Below are 17,029 nucleotides of genomic sequence, written 5' to 3'. Positions count from 1 at the left end.
TCACATCCCTTCGGATCAGATACTCTCTGATTAAATCGCAACCCTCTGGATCATCTACTCTCCGATGAAAACCCTAATGAGCAGATGTGGAGGGACGGGATTCAACGGAAGAATAGCTTATCCGGAGGGATGGGATTTAATCATAGACTAGCTGATCTGGACAGACGGGATTTAATCATAGAGCTGCTGAACTGGGGGGATGGGATTGAATCGGAGAGTAGCTGATCCGGAAGGACGTGATTTAAATAGAGAGGAGCTGATCCGGAGCGCCTGGATTTAATCAGAGAGTCTCTGATCTGGAGAGTTGGGATTCAATCAGAGAATAACTGAACTGGAGGGATGGGAATTAATCGGAGAGTATCTGATTTGGAGGGATGGGATTCAATTGGGGAGCAGCTGATCTGGAGGGATGGGATTTAATTGGAGAGTAGCTGATCCGGAGGAAAGTGATTTAATTGGATAGTAGCTGAACCGGAGGGATCGGATTTAATCGGAGAGTAGCTGATCCAGAGGGCTGAGCTTTAATCGGAGAGTATCTAATCCGGGGGGACGGGATTTAATCAGAGAGTAGCTGATCCGGAGGGATGGAAGTGAATCGGAGAGTGGCTTATCCGCAAGGATGGGATACATTCGGAGAGTAGCTTATCCTGAGGGATGGGATTAAATCGGAGAGTAGCTGATCCAGAGGGACGGGATTTAATTGGAGATTAGCCTCTCCGGAGGGACGAGATTGAATCGGAGAGTAGCTGATCCGGAGGTACGGGATTCAATCGGAGAGTACCTGATCTGGAGGGATGGGATTTAATCCGAGAGTAGCTGATCCGGATGGGTGAGATTTAATCGGAGAGTATCTAATACGGAGGGACGGGATTTAATCGGAGAGTCACGTATACGGAGGGATCGGATTTAATTGGAGAGTACATTATCCGGAGGGATCGGAGTTAATGGGAGTGTAGTTTATCCGGAGGGACGGGATTTAATCAGACAGTAGCTGATCCAGAGGGATGGAAGTGAATCGTAGTCTAGTTTATCCACAAGGATGGGATAGATTCGGAGAGTAGTTTATGCTGAGGGATGGGATTAAATCGGAGAGCAGCTGATCCAGAGGGACGGGATTTAATTGGAGATTAGCCTCTCTGGCGGGACGGGATTGAATCGGAGAGTAGCTGATCCAGAGGGACGGGATTTAAATAGAGAGTAGCTAATCCGGAGGGCCTGGATTTAATCAGAGAGTCTCTGATCTGGAGAGTTGGGATTCAATCAGAGAATAGCTGAACTGGAGGGATGGGAATTAATCGGAGAGTATCTGATTTGGAGGGATGGGATTCAATCGGGGAGCAGCTGATCTGGAGGGATGGGATTTAATTGGAGAGTAGCTGATCCGGAGGAAAGTGATTTAATTGGATAGTAGCTGAACCGGAGGGATCGGATTTAATCGTAGAGTAGCTGATCCAGAGGGCTGAGCTTTAATCGGAGTGTATCTAATCCGGGGGGACGGGATTTAATCGGAGAGTAGCTTATCCGGAGGGACAGGCTGTAATCAGAGAGTAGCTGATCCGGAGGGATGGAAGTGAATCGGAGAGTGGCTTATCCGCAAGGATGGGATACATTCGGAGAGTAGTTTATCCTGAGGGATGGGATTAAATCGGAGAGTAGCTGATCCAGAGGGACGGGATTTAATTGGAGTTTTGCCTCTCCGGAGGGACGAGATTGAATCGGAGAGTAGCTGATCCGGAGGTACGGGATTCAATCGGAGAGTACCTGATCTGGAGGGATGGGATTTAATCCGAGAGTAGTTGATCCGGATGGGTGAGATTTAATCGGAGAGTATCTAATACGGAGGGACGGGATTTAATCGGAGAGTCACGTATACGGAGGGATCGGATTTAATCGGACAGTACCTTATCCGGAGGGATCGGAGTTAATGGGAGTGTAGTTTATCCGGAGGGACGGGATTTAATCAGACAGTAGCTGATCCGGAGGGATGGAAGTGAATCGTAGTCTAGTTTATCCACAAGGATGGGATACATTCGGAGAGTAGTTTATCCTGAGGGATGGGATTAAATCGGAGAGTCTCTGTTCTGGAGAGTTGGGATTCAATAAGAGAATAGCTGAACCGGAGGGATGGGAATTAGTCGGAGAGTAGCTGATTCGTAGGGATGGGAATCAATCGGGGAGCAGGTGATCTGGCGCGATGGGATTAATTCGGAGAGTAGCTGATCCGGAGGGATGGGTTTCAATTGGGGATTAGCTGATCCGGAGGGACGGAAGTGAATCGGAGAGTAGCTTTTCCTCAGGGATGGGATTTAATCGGAGAGAAGCTGATCCAGAGGGACCTGATTTAATCGGATATTAGCTAATCCCGAGGGACGGGATTTAATCGGAGAGAAGCTGATGCGCAGGAATGGGATTTAATCGGAGAGTATCTAATCCGGTGGGATGGGATTTAATCAGAGACTAGATGATCCCATCCCTCCGGATCAGATACTCTCCATTTAAATCCCATCCGTCTGGATGAGCTACTCCCCGAATGAATCCCATCCCTCCGGATCTGCTACTCACCGATTTATTCCCATCCCACCAGATCAGCTACTCTTCAATTAAATCCCGTTCATCCGGATCAGCGACTCTCTGATTAAATCCTGTCCCTCCGGATTGTCTACTCTCTGATTGAATCCTGTCCCTCAGATAAGCTAATCTCCAATTAAATCCTGTCCCTCCGGATCAGCTACTCTCCGATTAAATCCCATCCTTCTGGAGCCGCTACTCTCCGATTGAATCCTGTCTCTCTAGACCATCTACTCTCCGATTGAATCACATCCCTCCGGATCAGATACTCCCTGATTAAATCGCATCCCTCCGGATCAGCTACTGTCCGATGAAAACCCTAATGAACAGATGCGGAGGGACGGGATTCAACGGTAGAGTAGCTTATCCGGAGGGATGGGATTTAATCATAGATTAGCTGATCTGGACAGAAGGGATTTAATCATAGAGCTGCTGACCTGGAGGGATGGGATTGAATCGGAGAGTAGCTGATCCGGAGGGATGGGATTCAATTAGAGAGTAGCTGATCCGGAGCGCCTAGATTTAATCAGAGAGTCTATGATCCGGAGAGTAGGGATACATTCAGAGAATAGCTGAACTGGAGGGATGGGAATTAATTGGAGAGTACCTGATTTGGAGGGATGGGATTCAATTGAGGAGCAGCTGATCTGGAGGGATGGGATTTAATTGGAGAGTAGCTGATCCGGAGAGATGGGTTTCAATCAGGGAGTAGCTGATCCGGAGGAATGTGATTTAATTGGAGAGTTGCTGATCCGGAGGGACGGGATTTAATCGGAGAGTAGCTTATCCGGAGGGACAGGATTTAATCAGAGAGTAGCTGATCCGGAGGGATGGAAGTGAATCGAAGAGTACCTTACCCGCAAGGAAGGGATACATTCAGATAGTATCTTATCCTGAGGGATGGGATTAAATCGGAGAGCAGCTGATCCAGAGGGACGGGATTTAATTGGAGATTAGCCTCTCTGGCGGGACGGGATTGAATCGGAGAGTAGCTGATCCGGAGGGATGGGATTCAATCGGAGAGTACTTGATCCGGAGGGATGGGACTTAATCAGAGAGTAGCTGATCCGGAGGGATGAGATTTAATCGGATAGTATCTAATACGGAGGGACGGGATTTAATCGGAGAGTAGCTGATCCGGAGGGATGGGATTCAATCGGAGAGTAGCTGATCCGGAGGGATGGGTTTCAATCGGGGATTAACTGAGCCGGTGTGATGGGATTTAATCGGAGAGTAGCTGATCCGGAGGGACAGTAGTGAATCGGAGAGTAGCTTTTCCTCAGGGATGAGATTTAATCGGAGAGAAGCTGATCCAGAGGGATGTGTTTTAAGCGGATATTAGCTAATCCCGAGGGACGGGATTTAATCGGAGAGAAGCTGATGCGGAGGAATGGGATTTAATCAGAGAGTAGCTGATCCGGTGGGACGGGACTAAAGCAGAGAGTAGCTGATCTGGAGGGAAGGCAGTGAATCGGAGAGTCACTTATGCGGAGGGACGGAATATATTTGGAGAGTAGTTTATCCGGAGGGATATGATTTAAACGGAGATTAGCTGATCCAAAGGATTGGGATTAATCAGGGAGTAGCTAATCCGGAGGGATCGGACTTAATCGGAGAGTAGCCTATCCGCAGGGACGGGATACATTCTTAGATTAGTTTATCCTAAGGGATGGTATTTAATCGGAGAGAAGCTGATCCAGAGGGACGGGATTTAATCGGAGATTAGCTAATCTGGAAGGACGGGATTTAATCGGAGAATAGCTGATGTGGAGGAGTGGGATTTATTCGGAGAGTAGCTGATCCGGAGGGACGGCATTGAATCGGAGAGTCACTTATCCGGAGGGATCGGATTTAATCGGAGAGTACCTTATCCGGAGGAATCAGACTTAATCGGAGAGTAGCTTATCCGGAGGGATGGAAGTGAATCGGGGAGTATTTTATACACAAGGATGGGATACATTCGGACAGTATCTTATCCTGAGGGATGGGATTAAATCGGAGAGTCTCTGATCCGGAGAGTTGGGATTCAAATAGAGAATAGCTGAACCAGAGGGATGGGAATTAGTCGGAGAGTAGCTGATTCGGCGGGATGTGATTCAATCGGGGAGCAGCTGATCTGGCGGGATGGGATTCATTCAGAGAGTAGCTGATCCGGAGGAATGGGTTTCAATCGGGGATTAGCTGATCCGGTGTGATGGGAAATTTAATCGGAGAGTAGCTGATCCGGAGGGACGGAAGTGAATCGGAGAGTAGCTTTTCCTCAGGGATGGGATTTAATCGGAGAGAAGCTGATCCAGAGGGACCTGATTTAATCGGATATTAGCTAATCCCGAGGGACGGGATTTAATCGGAGAGAAGCTGATGCTCAGGAATGGGATTTAATCGGAGAGTAGCTGATCCGGTGGGTCGGGACTAAATCAGAGAGTAGCTGATCTGGAGGGAAGGCAGTGAATCGGAGAGTCACTTATGCGGAGGGACGGAATATATTCGGAGAGTAGTTTATCCGGAGGGATGTGATTTAAATGGAGAGTAGCTGATCCAAAGGGTTGGGATTAATGAGAGAGTAGCTAATCCGGAGGGATCGGACTTAATCGGAGAGTAGCCTATCCGCAGGGACGGGATTCATTCGGAGATTAGCTTATCCTAAGGGATGGTATTTAATCGGAGAGAAGCTGATCCAGAGGGACGGGATTTAATCGGATATTAGCTAATCCGGAAGGACGGGATTTAATCGGAGAATAGCTGATGTGGAGGAGTGGGATTTAATCGGAGAGTAGCTGATCCGGAGGGACGGCATTGAATCGGAGAGTCACTTACCCAGATGGATCGGATTTAATCGGAGAGCACCTTATCCGGAGGAATCAGACTTAATCGGAGAGTAGCTTATCCGGAGGGATGGAAGTGAATCGGGGAGTATTTTATATGCAAGGATGGGATACATTCGGAGAGTATCTTATCCTGAGGGATGGGATTAAATCGGAGAGTCTCTGATCCGGAGAGTTGGGATTCAAATAGAGAATAGCTGAACCAGAGGGATGGGAATTAGTCGGAGAGTAGCTGATTCGGCGGGATGTGATTCAATCGGGGAGCAGCTGATCTGGAGGGATGGGATTAAATTGGAGAGTAGCAGATCCGGAGGGGTGGATTTCAAGCGGGGATTATCTGATCCGGCGTGATAGGATTTAATCGGAGATTAGCTGAACCGGAGGGATCGGATTTAATCGGAGAGTAGCTGATCCGGAGGCACGGAAGTGAATCGGAGAGTAGCTTATCCGCAGGGTCAGGATACATTCGGAGAGTAGCTTATTCTGAGGGATGGGATTTAATTGGCGATAAACTGATCCAGAGTGATGGGATTTAATTGGAGATTAGCTGATGTGGTGGGACCGGATTTAAGCAGAGAGTAGCTGATCCGGAGGGATGGCATTGAATCGGAGAGTCACCTATCCGGAGGGATGGGATATATTCGGAGATTAGCTTATCCGGAGGTACGGGACTCAATCAGAGAGTAGCTAATCCGGAGAGACGGGATTTAATCGGAGAGTAGCTGCTCCAGAGGGATGGGATTTAATCAGAGATTAGCTGATCTGTAGGGACGGAAGTGAATCGGAGAGTAGTTTATCCGCAGGGATGGGATACATTTGGAGAGTAGTTTATCCTGAGGGATGGGATTTAATCGGACAGTAGCTGATCCTGAGGGACGGGATTTAATAGGAGATAAGCTGATCCGGAGGGACGAGATTGAATCGGAGAGTAGCTAATCCGGAGGGACGGGATTTAATCAGAGACTAGATGACCCCATCCCTCCGGATCAGTTACTCTCCATTTAAATCCCATCCCGCCGGATGAGCGACTCCCCGATTGAATCCCATCCCTCCGGATCTGCTACTCACCGATTTATTCCCATGTCACATGATCAGCTACTCTCCAATTAAATCCCGTTCATCCGGATCAGCTGCGCTCCGATTAAATCCTGTGCCTACTGATCGGCTACTCTCTGATTGAATCCTGTCCCTCCAGATCACCTAATTTCCAATTAAATCCTGTCCCTGCGGATCAGCTACTCTCCAATTTAATCCCATCCCTCTGGATCCGCTACTCTCCGATTGAATCCAGTCTCCCCAGATCAGCTACTCTCCGATTGATTCACATCCCTCCAGATCAGACACTCTCTGATTAAAAGGCTTTCCTCCGGATCAGCTACTCTCTGATTAAAAACCTGATGAGCAGATGCGGAGGGAGGGGATTCAACGGTAGTGTAGTTTATCCGGAGGGATGGGATTTAATCATAGACTAGCTGATCTGGACAGACGGGATTTAATCATAGAGCTGCTGATCTGGAGAGCGAGATTTAATCGGAGAGTATCTAATCCGGAGGGACGGGATTCAAATAGAGAGTATCTTATCCGGAGGGACTGGATTTAATCAGATAGTAGCTGATCTGGAGGGCTTGAAGTGAATCGGAGTGTAGCTTATCGGCTAGGAAGGGATAAATTCGGAGAGTAGTTTATCCTGAGGGATGGGATTAAATCGGAGAGTAGCTTATCCTGAGGGATGGGATTAAATCGGAGAGTAGCTGATCCAGAAGGACGGGATTTAATTGGAGATTAGTTTCTCCGGAGGGACGGGATTTAATCGGAGAGAAGCTGATCCTGAGGGATGGGATTTAATCAGAGAGAAGCTGATCCGGAGGGACGGAAGTGAATCGGAGAGTAGCTTATCCGCAGGGACGGGATACATTCGGAGAGTAGCTTATCCTGAGGGATGGGATTTAATCGGAGAGAAGCTGATCCAGAGGGACGGGATTTAATCGGAGATTAGCTGATCCGGAAGGATGGGATTTAATCAGAGAGTAATTTATCTGGAGGGATGGGATTAAAGCAGAGAGTGGTTGATCCGGAGGGATGGCATTGAATCGGGGAGTCACTTATCCGGAGGGACCGGAAATATTCGGAGAGTAGCTTATCAGGAGGGATGGGATTTAATTGGAGAGTATCTGATCCAGAGGGATTGGGATTTAATTGGAGATTAGCTGATCTGGAGGGAGGGGATTTAATCGGGGAGCAGCTGATCTGGAGGGATGGGATTTAATCGGAGAGTAGCTGATCCGAAGGGCTGTGATTTAATTGGATAGTAGCTGATGCGGAGGGACGGATGTGAATCGGAGAGAACCTTATTCACAGGGACGGGATACATTCGGAGAGTAGCTTATCCTGAGGGATGGGATTTAATTGGAGAGAAGCTGATCCAGAGTGATGGGATTTAATTGGAGATTAGCTGATCCGGTGGGACCGGATTTAAGTAGAGAGTAGCTGATCCGGAGGGATGGCATTGAATCGGAGAGTCACCTATCCGGAGGGACGGGATATATTCGGAGATTATCTTATCCGGATGGACGGGACTCAATCAGAGAGTAGCTAATCCGGAGGGACGGGATTTAATCGGAGAGTGGCTGCTACAGAGGGATGGGATTTAATCAGAGATTAGCTGATCCGTAGGTACGGAAGTGAATCGGAGAGTAGCTTATCCGCAGGGACGGGATACATTCGGAGAGTAGCTTATCCTGAGGGATGGGATTAAATCGGAGAGTAGCTGATCCAGGGGGACGGGATTGAATCGGAGAGTAGCTAATCCGGAGGGACGGTATTTAATCAGAGACTAGATGACCCCATCCCTCCGGATCAGTTACTCTCCATTTAAATCCCATCCCGCCGGATGAGCTACTCCCCGATTGAATACCATCCCTCCGGATCAGTTACTCTCCATTTAAATCCCATCCCGCCGGATGAGCTACTCCCCGATTGAATACCATCCCTCCGGATCTGCTGCTCACCGATTTATTCCCATCCCACCGGATCAGCTACTCTTCAATTATATCCCGTTCATCCGGATCAGTGACTCTCCGATTAAATCCTGGTCCTCCAGATCGGCTGCTCTCTGATTGAATCCTGTCCCTCCAGATCAGCTAATCTCCAATTAAATCCTGTTTCTGTGGATCAGCTACTCTCCGATTAAATCCCATCCCTCCGGATCAGCTACTCTCCGATTAAATTCCATCCTTCTGGATCCGCTACTCTCCGATTGAATCCTGTCTCTCCAGACCAGCTACTCTCCGATTGAATCACATCCCTTCGGATCAGATACTCTCTGATTAAATCGCAACCCTCCGGATCATCTACTCTCTGATGAAAACCCTAATGAGCAGATGTGGAGGGACGGGATTCAACGGAAGAATAGCTTATCCGGAGGGTTGGGATTTAATCATAGACTAGCTGATCTGGACAGATGGGATTTAAGCATAGAGCTGCTGACCTGGGTGGATGGGATTGAATCGGAGATTAGCTGATCAAGAGGGACTGGATTTAAATAGAGAGTAGCTAATCCGGAGCGCCTGGATTTAATCAGAGAGTCTCTGATCTGGAGAGTTGGGATTCAATCAGAGAATAGCTGAACTGGAGGGATGGGAATTAATCGGAGAGTATCTGATTCGGAGGGATGGGATTCAATTGGGGAGCAGCTGATCTGGAGGGATGGGATTTAATTGGAGAGTAGCTGATCCGGAGGAATGTGATTTAATTGGGGAGTTGCTGATCTGGAGGGATGGGATTTAATCAGATAGTAGCTGAACCGGTGGGATCGCATTTAATCGTAGAGTAGCTGATCCAGATGGCTGAGCTTTATCGGAGAGTATCTAATCCGGAGGGACGGGATTTAATCGGAGAGTAGTTTATCCGGAAGGACAGGATTTAATCAGAGAGTAGCTGATCCGGAGGGATGGAAGTGAATCCGAGAGTGGCTTTTCCGCAAGGATGGGATACAATCGGAGAGTAGCTTATCCTGAGGGATGGGATTAAATCGGAGAGTAGCTGATCCAGAGGGACGGGATTTAATTGGAGATTAGCCTCTCCGGAGGGACGGGATTGAATCGGAGAGTAGCTGATCCGGAGGTACGGGATTCAATCGGAGAGTACCTGATCCGGAGGGATGGGATTCAATCAGAGAGTAGCTGATCCGGATGGGTGAGATTTAATCGGAGAGTAGCTGATCCGGAGGGACGGAAGTGAATTGGAGAGTAGCTTTTCCTCAGGGAAGGGATACATTCGGACAGTAGCTTATCCTAAGGGATGGGATGTAATCGGAGAGAAACTGATCCAGAGGGACGGGCCTTAATCGGAGAGTAGCTGATCCGGTGGAACGGGACTTAAGCAGAGAGTAGCTGATCTGGAGGGACGGCATTGAATCGGAGATTCACTTATCTGGAGGGACGGAATATATTCGGAGAGTAGTTTATCCGGAGGGATGTGATTTTAATGGAGAGTAGCTGATCCAAAGGATTGGGATTAATCAGAGAGTAGCTAATCCGGAGGGATCGGACTTAATCGGAGAGTAGCCTATCCGCAGGGACGGGATATATTCGGGGATTAGTTTATCCTGAGGGATGGGATTAAATCGGAGAGTAGCTGATCCTGAGGGACGGGATTTAATTGGAGATTAGCTGATCCGGAGGGACGGGATTTAATCGGAGAGTAGCTGATCCGGAGGGACGTGATTGAATCGGAGAGTAGCTAATCCGGAGGGATGGGATTTAATCAGAGACTAGATGATCCCATCCCTCCGGATCAGATACTCTTCATTTAAATCCCATCCGTCCGGATGAGCTACTCCCCGATTGAATCCCATCCCTCCGGATCTGCTACTCACCGATTTATTCCCATCCCACCGGATCAGCTACTCTTCAATTAAATCCCGTTCATCCGGATCAGCGACTCTCCGATTAAATCCTGTCCCTCCGGATCAGCTACTCTCTGATTGAATCCTGTCCCTCCAGATCATCTAATCTCCAATTAAATCCTGTCCCTGTGGATCAGCTACTCTCTGATTAAATCCCATCCCTCCGGATCAGCTACTCTCCAATTAAATCCCATCCCTCTGGATCCGCTACTCTCTGATTGAATCACATCCCTCCGGATCAGATACTCTCCAATGATAACTCTAATGAGCAGATGTGGAGGGACGGGATTCAACAGTACAGTAGTTTATCCGGAGGGATGGGATTTAATCGTAGACTAGCTAATCTGGACAGACGGGATTTAATCATAGAGCTGCTGATGTGGAGGGATGGGATTGAATTGGAGAGTAGCTGATCCAGAGGGACGGGATTCAAATAGAGGGTAGCTGATCCGGAGGGCCTGGATTTAATCAGAGAGTCTCTGATCCGGAGAGTTGCGATACAATCAGAGAATAGCTGAACTGGAGGCATGGTTTTTAATCGGAGAGTAGCTGATCCAGAGGGGTGAGCTTTAATCGGAGAGTATCCAATCCGGAGGGACGGGATTTAATCGGAGAGTAGCTTATCCGGAGGGACAGGATTTAATCAGTGAGTAGCTGATCCGGAGGGATGGAAGTGAATCGGAGAGTAGCTTATCTGCAAGGATGGGCTACATTCAGAGAGTAGCTTATCCTGAGGGATGGGATTAAATCGGACAGTAGCTGATCCAGAGGGATGGGATTTAATTGGAGATTAGCCTCGCTGGAGGGACGGGATTGAATCAGAGAGTAGCTGATCTGGAGGTACGGGATTCAATCGGAGAGTACCTGATCCGGAGGGATGTGATTTAATCAGAAAGTAGCTGATCCGGAGCGGTGAGATTTAATCGGAGAGTATCTAATCCGGAGGTATTGGATTTAATCGGAGAGTAGCTGATCCGGAGGGATGGGATTTAAGCAGAGATTAACTGATCCGGATGGACGGCATTGAATCGGAGAGTCACTTATCTGGAGGTACGGACTTAAACGGAGAGTACCTTATCCGTATGGACGGCATTGAATCGGAGAGTAGCTTATCCGGAGGGACGGGATTTAATCAGAGAGTAGCTGATCCGGAGGGATGGAAGTGACTCGGAGTGTAGCTTATCCGCAAGGATGGGATACATTCGGAGAGTAGCTTATCCTGAGGGATGGGATGAAATCGGAGAGTCTCTGATCCGGAGAGTTGGGATTCAATAAGAGAATAGCTGAACCGGAGGGATGGGAATTAGTCGGAGAGTAGCTGATTCGGAGGGATGGGAGTCAATCGGGGACCAGCTGATCTGGCGGGATGGGATTAATTCGGAGAGTAGCTGATCCGGAGGGATGGGTTTCAATCGGGGATTAGCTGATCCGGTGTGATGGGATTTAATCGGAGAGTAGCTGATCTGGAGGGACAGAAGTGAATCGGAGAGTAGCTTTTCCTCAGGGATGGGATTTAATCGAGAGAAGCTGATCCAGAGGGACGGGATTTAATCAGAGATTAGCTAATCAGAGTAACTGATCCGGAGGGACGGGATTGAATCGGAGAGTAGATGATCCCATCGCTCCGGATCAGCTACTCTCCATTTAAATCCCAGCCCTCCAGATGAGCTACTCCCCGATTGAATCCCATCCCTCCGGATCTGCTACTCACCGATTTATTCCCATCCCACCGTATCAGCTACTCTCCAATTAAATCCCGTTCATCCGGATCAGCTACTCTCCGATTAAATCCTGTCCCTCCGGATCAGCTACTCTCTGATGGAATCCTGTCCCTCCAGATCAGCTACTCTCCAATTAAATCCCATCCCTCCGGATCAGCTACTCTCCGATTAAATTCCATCCTTCTGGATCCGCTACTCTCCGATTGAATCCTGTCTCTCCAGACCAGCTACTCTCCGATTGAATCACATCCCTTCGGATCAGATACTGTTTGATTAAATCCCGTTCATCCAGATCAGTGACTCTCCAATTAAATCCTGTCCCTGCGGATCAGCTACTCTCCGATTAAATCCCATCCCTCCGGATCAGCTACTCTCCGATCAAATCCCATCCTTCTGGATCCGCTACTCTCCGATTGAATCCTGTCCTTCCAGACCAGCTACTCACCGATTGAATCACATCCCTCCGGATCAGATACTCTCTGATTAAATCGCATCCCTCCGGATCAGCTACTCTCCGATGAAAACCCTAATGAGCAGATGTGGAGGGACGGGATTCAACGGTAGAGTAGCTTATCCAGAGGGATGGGATTTAATCGTAGAGTAGCTGATCCGGACAGACCGGATTTAATCATAGAGCTGCTGACCTGGAGGGATGGGATTGATTCGGGGAGTAGCTGATCCAGAGGGACGGGATTCAAATAGAGAGGAGCTGATCCGGAGCATCTGGATTTAATCAGAGAGTCTCTGATCTGGAGAGTTGGGATTCAATCAGAGATTAGCTGAACTGGAGCATGGGATTTAATCGGAGAGTATCTGATTCGGAGGGACGGAAGTGAATCGGAGAGTAGCTTATCCGCAGGGTCAGGATACATTCGGAGAGTAGCTTATTCTGAGGGATGGGATTTAATTGGCGATAAACTGATCCAGAGTGATGGGATTTAATTGGAGATTAGCTGATGTGGTGGGACCGGATTTAAGCAGAGAGTAGCTGATCCGGAGGGATGGCATTGAATCGGAGAGTCACCTATCCGGAGGGACGGGATATATTCGGAGATTAGCTTATCCGGAGGTACGGGACTCAATCAGAGAGTAGCTAATCCAGAGGGACGGGATTTAATCGGAGAGTGGCTGCTCCAGAGGGATGGGATTTAATCAGAGATTAGCTGATCCGTAGGGACGGAAGTGAATCGGAGAGTAGCTTATCCGCAGGGATGGGATACATTTGGAGAGTAGCTTATCCTGAGGGATGGGATTAAATCAGAGAGTAGCTGATCCTGAAGGACGGGATTTAATCGGAGATTAGCTGATCCGGAGGGACGGGATTTAATCGGAGAGTAGCTGATCCGGAGGGACGGGATTGAATCGGAGAGTAGCTAATCCGGAGGGACGGGATTTAATCAGAGACTAGATGATCCCATCCCTCCGGATCAGTTACTCTCCATTTAAATCCCATCCCGCCGGATGAGCGACTCCCCGATTGAATCCCATCCCTCCGGATCTGCTACTCACCGATTTATTCCCATGCCACATGATCAGCTACTCTCCAATTAAATCCCGTTCATCCGGATCAGCTGCGCTCCGATTAAATCCTGTGCCTACTGATCGGCTACTCTCTGATTGAATCCTGTCCCTCCAGATCATCTAATTTCCAATTAAATCCTGTCCCTGCGGATCAGCTACTCTCCGATTAAATCCCATCCCTCCGGATCAGCTACTCTCCGATTTAATCCCATCCCTCTGGATCCGCTACTCTCCGATTGAATCCAGTCTCCCCAGATCAGCTACTCTCCGATTGATTCACATCCCTCCAGATCAGACACTCTCTGATTAAATGGCTTTCCTCCGGATCAGCTACTCTCCGATTAAAAACCTGATGAGCTGATGCGGAGGGAGGGGATTCAATGGTAGTGTAGTTTATCCGGAGGGATGGGATTTAATCTTAGACTAGCTGATCTGGACAGACGGGATTTAATCATAGAGCTGCTGACCTGGAGGGTTAGAATTAATCGGAGAGTATCTAATCTGGAGGGACGGGATTCACATAGAGAGTAGCTGATCCGGAGGGATGGAAGTGAATCGGAATGTATCTTATTGGCAAGGAAGGGATAAATTCGGAGAGTATCTTATCCTGAGGGATGGGATTAAATCGGAGAGTAGCTGATCCAGAGGGACGGGATTTAATTGGAGATTAGCTTCTCCGGAGGGACGGGATTGAATCGGATATTAGCTGAAACGGAGGGATGGGATTTAATTAGAATGTAGCTGATCTGGAGGGGTGAGATTTAATCGGATAGTATCTAATCCGGAGGTACGGGATTTAATCCGAGAGTAGCTGATCCGGACGGATGGGATTTAATCAGAGAGAAGCTGATCCGGAGGGACTGCATTGAATCGCAGAGTCACCTGTCCGGAGGGACGGGATATAATCGGAGATTAGCTGATCCGGAGGGATGGGATTAAAGCAGAGAGTAGATGATCCGGAGGGATGGCATTGAATCGGGGAGTCACTTATCCGGAGGGACCGGATATATTCGGAGAGTAGTTTATCAGGAGGGATGGGATTTAATTGGAGAGCAGCTGATCCAGAGGGATGGGTTTTAATCGGAGAGTAGCTGATCCGAAGGGATGGGATTTAATCAGAGAGAAGCTGATCCGGAGGGACGGATGTGAATCGGAGAGAACCTTATTCACAGGGACGGGATACATTCGGAGAGTAGTTTATCCAGAGGTACGGGATTTAATCGGAGATTAGCTAATCCGGAGGGACGGGATTTAATCGGAGATTAGCTAATCCGGAGGGACGGGATTTAATCGGAGAGTAGCTGATCCTTTGGGACGGGATTGAAGCAGATAGTAGCTGATCCGGAGGGACGGCAGTGAATCGGAGAGTCACTTATCTGGATGGACGGGATATATTCAGAGAGTAGCTTATGTGGAGGGATGGGATTTAATCGGAAAGTAGCTGATCCGGAGGAATGGGATTTAATCAGAGAATTGCTGATCCAGAGGGATGTGATTTAAATGGAGTGTAGCTGATCCAAAGGGTTGGGATTTAATCAGAGAGTAGCTAATCCGGAGGGATCGGACTTAATTGGAGAGTAGCTTATCCGCAGGGACGGGATACATTCGGAGAGTAGCTTATCCAGAGGGATGGGATTTTATCGGAGATTAGCTGATCCAGAGGTACGGGACTCAATCAGAGAGCACCTGATCTGGAGGGATGGGATTTAATCAGAAAGTAGCTTATCCGGAGGGGTGAGAATTAATCGGAGAGTATCTAATCCGGAGTGACGGTATTTAATCAGAGAGTAGCTGATCCGGAGGGACGGAAGTGAATCGGAGAGTAGCTTATCCGCAGGGTCAGGCTACATTCGGAGAGTATCTTATTCTGAGGGATGGGATTTAATTGGCGATAAACTGATCCAGAGTGATGGGATTTAATTGGAGATTAGCTGATGTGGTGGGACCGGATTTAAGCAGAGAGTAGCTGATCCGGAGGGATGGCATTGAATCGGAGAGTCACCTATCCGGAGGGACGGGATATATTCGGAGATTAGCTTATCCGGAGGTACGGGACTCAATCAGAGAGTAGCTAATCCAGAGGGACGGGATTTAACCGGAGAGTAGCTGCTCCAGAGGGATGGGATTTAATCAGAGATTAGCTGATCCGTAGGGACGGAAGTGAATCGGAGAGTAGCTTATCCGCAGGGATGGGATACATTTGGAGAGTAGTTTATCCTGAGGGATGGGATTAAATCGGAGAGTAGCTGATCCTGAGGGATGGGATTTAATCGGAGATTAGCTGATCCGGAGGGACGGGATTTAATCGGAGAGTAGCTGATCCAGGGGGACGGGATTTAATCGGAGATTAGCTGATCCGGAGGGACGGGATTGAATCGGAGAGTAGCTAATCCGGAGGGACGGGATTTAATCGGAGATTAGCTGATCCGGAGGGACGGGATTGAATCGGAGAGTAGCTAATCCGGAGGGACGGGATTTAATCAGAGACTAGATGACCCCATCCCTCCGGATCAGTTACTCTCCATTTAAATCGCATCCTGCCGGATGAGCGACTCCCCGATTGAATCCCATCCCTCCGGATCTGCTACTCACCGATTTATTCCCATGTCACATGATCAGCTACTCTCCAATTAAATCCCGTTCATCCGGATCAGCTGCGCTCCGATTAAATCCTGTGCCTACTGATCGGCTACTCTCTGATTGAATCCTGTCCCTCCAGATCACCTAATTTCCAATTAAATCCTGTCCCTGCGGATCAGCTACTCTCCGATTAAATCCTGTCCCTCCGGATCAGCTACTCTCCGATTTAATCCCATCCCTCTGGATCCGCTACTCTCCGATTGAATCCAGTCTCCCCAGATCAGCTACTCTCCGATTGATTCACATCCCTCCAGATCAGACACCCTCTGATTAAAAGGCTTTCCTCCGGATCAGCTACTCTCCGATTAAAAGCCTGATGAGCAGATGCGGAGGGAGGGGATTCAACGGTAGTGTAGTTTATCCGGAGGGATGGGATTTAATCATAGACTAGCTGATCTGGACAGACGGGATTTAATCATAGAGCTGCTGACCTGGAGGGTTAGAATTAATCGGAGAGTATCTAATCCGGAGGGACGGGATTCAAATAGAGAGTATCTTATCCGGAGGGACTGGATTTAATCAGATAGTAGCTGATCCGGAGGGATGGAAGTGAATCGGAAAGTAGCTTATCGGCAAGGAAGGGATAAATTCGGCGAGTAGTTTATCCTGAGGGATGGGATTAAATCGGAGAGTAGCTGATCCAGAGGGACGGGATTTAATTGGAGATTAGCTTCTCCGGAGGGATGGGATTGAATCAGAGAGTATCTTATCCGGAGGTACGGGATTCAATCGGATATTACCTGAAATGGAGGGATGCGATTTAATCAGGATGTAGCTGATCCGGAGGGGTGGGATTTAATCAGAGAGAAGCTGATCCGGAGGGACGGAAGTGAATCGGAGAGTAGCTT

General features: G+C 48.5%; 1 protein-coding gene across 1 annotated transcript in view; it reads right to left on the bottom strand.

The window, feature by feature from the left end:
- Nucleotides 1-17,029, bottom strand: part of spega (striated muscle enriched protein kinase a) — a 1,124,881-nt gene that overhangs the window by 609,866 nt on the left and 497,986 nt on the right. The window lies entirely within an intron of this gene.

Source organism: Cetorhinus maximus, chromosome 11 (assembly GCF_964194155.1).
Source record: "Cetorhinus maximus chromosome 11, sCetMax3.hap1.1, whole genome shotgun sequence".
Taxonomy (NCBI): domain Eukaryota; kingdom Metazoa; phylum Chordata; class Chondrichthyes; order Lamniformes; family Cetorhinidae; genus Cetorhinus; species Cetorhinus maximus.
This window is presented reverse-complemented; position numbering and strand designations above follow the sequence as displayed.